Here is an 8,255-nt window from a genome sequence, read left to right on the forward strand (position 1 = left end):
ACCTCCTGATCAACGTCCTGAAGAACGGGGAAACTAGCTGAAAAAGGGCCCATCTCCCCGCGAGGGGGACTCGAGTAAATGCGTCGCATAGGGGGTGGGAGTATTGCGTTAACGGTTAGTGTTTGGGGAGTTGGTGGTAGTGAATGCGTTGTATCAGCAGCTTCTTGACGTAGTTTGAATGAGTCAATGATATAAGGCGCGTTCGTAGCCTTTCATTCTGTGTCAGTTTTGTGGCGCAGTGGGAAGAGCACCATGTACAGTTGAACACGGATATATCGAACACGGATATATCGAATTATTGTCTATATCGAACAGTGCAAACATCCCCTTGAAAATCCCATGCAAAAGTATAGGGCTGTTGTGCGCGTGTATCGAACTCCTGATCACGGGCAAATTCGATATATCGAATTCCGCGCCGAAGGTGCCCCTGAAAGTTTGCTTCCTCTGATGGGGTGGAGTTGCTGATAATGTTGACTCATCGCAGGAGCTGCCTGGCTTGGTGATAGACAGGCGGCGTCCGCGGCATTATGTCGCTTGAAAAGGCGTTCGGAATTCCTCGCAGTAGCTTTGAGGGCGATGCACGCATCAACGTTGACGTAAAGGTGAATGCAGCACAACCCGCTCCGGCTATTCTGGAGCGTGTCGGGGGCAAAGCGACTTCGTTGCACGCCTCCAGGTGGGGGAGGTGTTCGGTTCGGATACTGAAGATAACGGCACTCAGTGCCTGACAACGTTCCCAACCGCCTACTGCAGCGGAGGTTCCGTCAGCGTTTTTCGCCTCTGTTGTGGCACAGTGTACAGCGTTGATTTTCTCATTTGTGCGTGTTTGTAATCTTGAAGACAATTTGGCAAACTTTACGACGCAGAAGAAAAAACAAGCGAAGCTCAAAGACATTTCAATGATAAATAGAGTGCGGTGGTCATCATGCTGCGGCTCGGATTTTCCGTGCTTTGAGGGTCAAAACGGTAAACTACCGTTTTCCACGACTTCAGAAAACTCTCAGTGATGTGCGGAGTTTTCTGATAATCTTCAGATAGGCGTATTTTATATATCGAATTATCGATATATCGAATTCTTTCGCGATCCCCTTGGAGTTCGATATATCCGTGTTCGACTGTACCTCGCGTTCCGCCCACAGGTAGTGAATGCGTTGTATCAGCAGCTTCTTGACGTAGTTTGAATGAGTCAAGGATATAAGGCGCTTTCGTAGCCTTCCATTCTGTGTCGGCTTTGTGGCGCAGTGGGTAGAGCACCATGTACCTTGCGTTCCGCCCGCAGGGTCGTGGGATCGAAACCAGGTGCCGGTAAGTATTATTTTTTTATATAGTATAGGGGGAGGGGTGCGGACCTGTTGTTGAGAGCGAGGAGCGTAGCGTGATGCGGGAGAGGAGGAGTGGGGGAGAGGGCGCACCTGGAACGGCTGTTGCGGACGCCGAGGCACGCCGACAACGCCGGGTGACAGCGTGAGTTAAAGAAATGCTCTGCATTTAAAAAAAAGCGTTTCCTATGTGCAACCCACTTCCTGAAGTACCAATCTTAACGACAACGCTGTAAACAAACGCGGGCAGAACCGCCGCCGTCAAAAATCGCGGACATAGAAGTGAACTCAGGCTGTCCACCATGAAATGAGTGCTTCACCTAGAACGATGTCCGACTTCTATGACATCGCAAGCCGGGAAGCCCACAAGTAGTTCTGTTTAGTGGGGTAATAACGTTTGTTCGCGTGAGCGAATATGCTTACTTTTTTGGGCTTGCCTCAACAAGAACTAGAGACGTAGATTTCTGACACAAACAAAACCACTTTGAAATGCATCTCAGAGGCCGTTTAACGTCCTTGCTTTTCAGAATCCCACGAGCGTCAGCGATGTGCGCACAACCGGCCTACGTCTGTACCAGTTGCAGTCTCTTCGCCTGCAGCCGTAGTCTTGGTCAACTTCCGTGAGTAGCTAGAAAACCGTAGCTCACCGGGCTCCCCCCGAGACAACTGTCGCCCGAACATTACTTGCCTGTGGTACTTCATCAAGGCGGAGCTTGCGTCATTGGCGGCGGTTCCATCAGTTACCCATCCCTCGTACCGTCCATGCCATGTCATACTCTGAGGCTGCTTCGAAACCCCCCCATGCTAATGGAAGCTCTCCCGCTTCCGTCTTCTCATGGGCATCTGACAGTAATCTCAACGTGTTTGTTTCCTCAAACGAACTACTTGCACGTTTGTCCTTTGACCCGATACGGCGAGATATCATCCTAAGCCAAATGACCTAACAGTGATTTTTCCCTTTCTAACGTCCGCCGACAACACTGCTGCTCAATGTACTTTCACCGTGTTTCTCGTGTATGGCTGGCATCCACCATTCGTTCAGCATGCATCTTTCTTTTCCTGCCAGGTTTCTCCATCAGTCAATATGACAGATGAATTTGTTTCGCGGATCTTGCATTGCCGGAGCTTCCCCCAGGTTGAACGCTGAGTCCTGCCAGGACAACCGGAAGTCTCGCTAGGATACAGCTATGTACTCCACTGTGCATGTTTCGCGTCTAAAATCGTTTCTTCGCCGATCGCCATCTCTTTGACTTGTGGCTAGATTGGCTGCTCCGACCGCCGGGTAGTTAATGTGAGCGCCGTTTTCATACCGATCTCTACAGTGTCCATTCTCCCCACTCATAGCATCCGCAAACACTGCTATAATCAGCATCATCTTCATTCACGCACCACCGGCTGTCACCCTCACATCGTACGTGCCTTGCGCGACCGTGTCCTTTGTCGGAGGCCGTTCGGAAAGCCTGAATAAATGGTCTGTGCTTCGCCATGCGGTCAAACAGGCGCTGCCATTATTCGAACAAACAAATGTACCGATTAAAGCGAAGTTGTATGTTGTCGTGACGGCCCTGTAAAACTAAGCTTCCCAGAAAAGCCTAGGTAGCGGTGCGGCCATGCTCAGCAACCCTTCTAGTGCGATTATAGCAATTACAAAAAGAAGCAACAGCATTACTTACACTCAACACCAACTGTCGGGCACCAAACGTGAGTGCGTTAAATGGGCTCACCACATGATACACAGTATTTGTTCATTGAGAGCATTGAGTATCTGCATAGCGCTTTCCCTCCAACAGAATAAGTCATGACATGCATTCGTGAAATCAATTCCATCTTCCATTAACAGGGCATCTGTTGGGGCTAGTTGGTTATGCATAGCATGAATGGAAAGCGCTTAAACTTTGACTGGTAAACAAGGACGAGAAAGTTTAAGCGCTTTCCATTCAATCCATCTTCCAACTCGTGCATGCAAAAGCTGAAAATTCTCCATTCCGTGTTCTAAAAAATTAGAACCGAAATTGTGAGGACATGTGCAAATTGTTCAACGCATGCACGCCACATCAATAGGTAAATATATATATATATATATATATATATATATATATATATATATATATATATATATATATATATATATATATATATACACACAGGCGGGTAAAGCTGGCTCAAAAATGTGTCTAAACATGGTCTAAACACGAATGCCGCCTAGATGCCACGCTGTAGTTGCCAGATCAGTAGTTACAATTTTTCTTGAAAATGAGGCACAAATTTAAGACCCTAAGCTAAAATTAGGCAACTTTTATGGAAATAACTGAGTTTTGTTAGGAGTTTGTATGCTTTTTATTAGTTTTCTTGAAATATTCATGCTTGACGAACAAAAATAAATGAAATTATAAGCAAAAAGAAGACGTCGGGATGAGGCGCCAAATTCAATTTCGTTATATTGTGAGGAGCGTCAGTCGTGTGGGGCTAATTTACAAAGGTTCACTCTAACACGCCTTAATGTCTGCTGTGTCACTTCGTTGCTTGCGAAGACAAGCTTGCCAAGACTGCCGACGATACGGAATAAAGCCGCCGCCACCTATCTTCAAGGACACCTTCTCTACATGTCCGTAGTGGCTGCTGCCGATTTGAACTCGCCGTCAGCCGGTCATATCATGTTACGCGAAACATGTCTAGGCAGATCGGCTCCTTTTAATCGTATATGATTCGTAAATTAAAAACAAACAAATGTACGAACCATTTTACCATGCCTAGCGTATAACTAGGCTGTTGGGTGCTGTTAGACTAGGGTGCTGTTATACTTTCACTGAACGGTGTTTTACTTGAATCAGAGATAAAACAACCGGCAACTAATAATAATAATGGTAACTTTATTTGCACGATAAGGTGGTTTTCTAGAGGAGGACAAGGCGAAGCCGAAAGGTAATCCCGAATGTAGGAGCGGAAATCTCCTGTATGGGTGTGTGCCATTGGTGCATGCTCCTTCGATCGCTGAAACACGCAATCTGAAATTTTCGAGAAAAATTTGATGCTTTGCATGACACATTTCTTAAATTCGGCGGATCAGCTACGTTGTTTAATTACGTATACTTGCCCCTCTGCTCTCATATGGCCCATGTATAGTATACCTGCACAGAGGAGGTGGAGGAGGAGTAAACTTCGTTCATGTGAGATGGGCACCCGTGTGGTGGGGTGTTAAGAAAAATTATTCTGTCCTTCCCTGGGTGCCTTCGCCAATGAACGGAAACGGCCACTTCTGTTCACGCCCAATTATCAGGACCACCCCGCCTGCAGGCGGTTTTGCCTGAAATGCCTGCGGGTTCGGCCGGAAATCTGGCTGTCAACAGAAACCGCCTAGGAAGCATGTTGAGTCGCGATGGGACCGCCATGTATTTTGTGCAAGGCGAAGTCGACGAAGGATATACGTCTCCCTTAAAAAGTAAATTAATTTGAGTGCACCTATAAATTGTTATTGCCGCTCATTAGTTCAATCATAGTGGTTAATTTTGAAACAGCTGCCAAACATAACTATAGCAGGTGAATCAGACTGCCTAGCATGAGGCTATCAATCGCTAATATAGAGTATTCAACAGGATGGCAAGTTGGGCGAGTTGGTGCTGATTCATGTCGAAAACAGGCGCGGAAAGACGTAGACTAAGAGAAATACACAGGACGACGCGCTTCGTCCTGTGTATTTCTCTTCTTAGTCTACGTATTTCAGCGCCTGTTTTCGAGATATAGAGTATTCAGACACTTAATGTGCATTGCATATGGCAGTCATTAAGAAAGCCGACAATAAATTGAACTCTCAATTTGCGACAGTTACATCTGGACGTATCGGTTCAGCCAGGGCCATCTGGAGACGTTCTTCAGCTGTATACACTAGATAAAAGGAAGGAATGCGATATGCGAATGCGATACGCGATAGAACGAAGGAATTCGATATGTGTAGCACAGCCTTCTCATTTATGCCAACATCAAACCGGTGGCCACAAAGGTGCCACACCAGACCTTGTAGAATTTCCACGCTTCCATTCCAGCGTGCTCACAGCAACAAGGATGATGACGAAGTTGCATTACCGAAGCTGGGTTCCAGTAATGCTGCAGCTGATTATGAAAGTTCTGGCGAATGTTCATTCAGATTGTGGTCATCAGCATTCTTATTTTCATCAAAAATAATGGGCCATCGCAATGCCATCAGTCCGTGTGTCAGAAGCAAAAATAAACACAGAAAAAGCAAGAGGGTCATATGTACAAGCAATCCTTATCCAACAAATTTTATTTCACCACCAGTAATGCCACCAGACCTCTAGGGAAGTTTGTGATGGTAAGAGCAAGGCTAAGATGACCTAATGTGCGACTTCAAAGAAAGGAAGAAACTGTAGAAGAAAGCTAGGGAGGTTAACCAAGGAAAGAAGAAGAACTGTCCAGCTGGCTGTGCTACATGTGGAAATGGGAAAAGTAAACTTGAAAGGAAAGGAAAGGACTGGCATAAAATAAAGGATAAAAAATTCGGGAGAAAAAAAAACATGGCGAGGAAATGGCCAGTACAAAGACAGCACCATGGGCGAAAAAAAGATAGGCATAAAAGAAGCAGGCAAAATGACAAAATGGGCAAATGAAGGATGCTGCATGCTGGTAACACCCCTACAGCACCTGTGACTGTTTTTCTCTCTTAATCACTGCAATCTGCTTCTTCAAGGCAAGAACTGATTTGGCTACTTCAGCTCCATCTTGTCTAAAACCACTGAAATATGTCTGATTTTCTGTGTACATAATGTAAATAGGGTACATAATTTCTTATTTTTTAAAAATTCTCCTGAAGCGTCTGCTCCTCCGTGGAAGCTTTCGTGACTAACTGCCTCGTAGAATTGCATTTGCTTTGTTCATTTTTTGCTCTTTTATGCTGCCTCTGCTTGTATTTGTTTATTTCGTTCTCCTCTTCTTCAGTGCTTAGGTTTTTTATCACGAAATTGTTTTTTCTTCAAGAAGGTTTTTTGGCTTTTAACCCTGTCTGTTTATTGGCTTTAAACCTGCCATAGCTTTGCTGGAAATAGTTAGTTCCTCACACAATTTTCCTCTTTCTTTATTCTGGTAGAGGGGGCATGAAATTTTAAAAGGTAAAGAGCCCTGCAGCGACTAATGAACACTTGCACTACTTTCTGTGTAGTTGGAAGTACTGAAAGCTATAGTGCCACAAACCCAGGATGGAAATGCGCATTCTACATGATATCTTTTAGTCTCTGTTTTTTTTTGTCGAGATTTTGTTTAAGCTGCTATAAATTTCGCTCTGCTACAGCAGAGCGAAAGCCAGGCGACGTCCAACGGCCCGCGCGCGCAACGGGCCGCCGAAATGAAGCCCCTCCGAAGCACAGGAGCACGAAAAAACACGTCCGCTCAACTCCGAAGCGACGACCCAACTCCCCTGACGCACCCGCAAAAGCTACCTATCCGAGCGTACGAAATACCCGCTAATCTAGGCGCTACCCTTCTCAGTTGCGGAGAATGCAAAACTGCATCTAACGCGGCAGCATGGCACAAAAGTTCGCTACCTACCACAAGAAAAACTTCACACAACGTTTCTGCACAGCAAAGTTTTCACGGCGCACTCACAGCAATGGTGGCTGCCATGATGGAATGCGTTGGTTACTAGGTGAATACCGACTACTGCCGCCAACTCTAGTAGGCAAAAAGGCAGCGGGCAACGCTGTGAGGGTGGCATCATGTCAGCGCCCGCGTGTAGCACGGTTTCAATGCACGGGCTGGCCGGGCAGCTTTTGCTCTAGAGTCAGTAGTATTAACTCTATGTATATATATATATATATATATATATATATATATATATATATATATATATATATATATATATATATATATATATATAGATATATTTACCTATTGATGTGGCGTGCATGCGTTGAACAATTTGCACATGTCCTCACAATTTCGGTTCTAATTTTTGCACGCCACATCAATAGGTAAATATATATATATATATATATATATATATATATATATATATATATATATATATATATATATATATATATATATATATATATATATATATATATATATATATATATATATATATATATATAGCGAATCACAATTGTAAATGAGGTTATCGTGCGAAATAACAGAGAAATAGGAGTTGGCAGTCAAGAAAACCTCGGAAAGCAAAGGGGAGGATGTGGTAGGTCATTGATACAGATACAAAATTTGGAAAGTGGAAAAAAAATGCCCGCCAGGTGGGATCCGAACCCACGACCTCCAGATTGCCGGTCTGGTACGATAACCACTACGCTACAGGCGGGGCGATTTTCCCTCCACTTTCTGGGGTATATATGTTAAGGCATTATTGTTTCCTGTGCTGGGGGGTGCACGGTAGCCAGCGCCACTCGGACTACTGCGTGTGAAGGGGACTTTCTTTTTACCCCCGGGCCGTGACTCGATTCGGTTTTCTTGACTGCCAACTCTTATTTCTGTGTTATATATATATATATATATATATATATATATATATATATATATATATATATATATATATATATATATATATATATATATATATATATATATATATATATATAACACAGAAATAAGGGTTGGCAGTCGAGAAAACCTCGGAAAGCAAAGGGGAGGATGTGGTAGATCATTGAAACAGATTAAGAATTTGGAAAGAAAGAAAGAAAGTGAAGAAAAAATGCCCGCCACCTGGCGGGCATTTTTTCTTCACTTTCTTTCTTTCTTTCCAAATTCTTAATCTGTTTCAATGATCTACCACATCCTCCCCTTTGCTTTCCGAGGTTTTCTCGACTGCCAACCCTTATTTCTGTGTTATTTTCAACGAGCCCCTCATTTCCTATTCTGATTCGCTATATATATATATATATATATGTAACGCAGGAGACATGGCGTCCGTCGAACCAACAC

The 8,255-nt window shown here is 44.2% G+C and overlaps 1 non-coding gene across 1 annotated transcript; it reads right to left on the minus strand.

Moving 5' to 3' along the window:
* Positions 1-7,562: 7,562 nt before the first annotated feature.
* On the minus strand, positions 7,563-7,635 carry Trnaa-ggc (transfer RNA alanine (anticodon GGC)). The gene has a single exon. It is a non-coding gene; the product is annotated as a tRNA-Ala (tRNA).
* Between the last annotated feature and the right edge of the window lie 620 nt (positions 7,636-8,255).

The sequence above is a fragment of the Haemaphysalis longicornis genome, unplaced genomic scaffold (genome assembly GCF_048455015.1).
Source record: "Haemaphysalis longicornis isolate Haplotype H1 unplaced genomic scaffold, Haemaphysalis longicornis Haplotype H1 scaffold_1, whole genome shotgun sequence".
Classification (NCBI taxonomy): Eukaryota; Metazoa; Arthropoda; class Arachnida; order Ixodida; family Ixodidae; genus Haemaphysalis; species Haemaphysalis longicornis.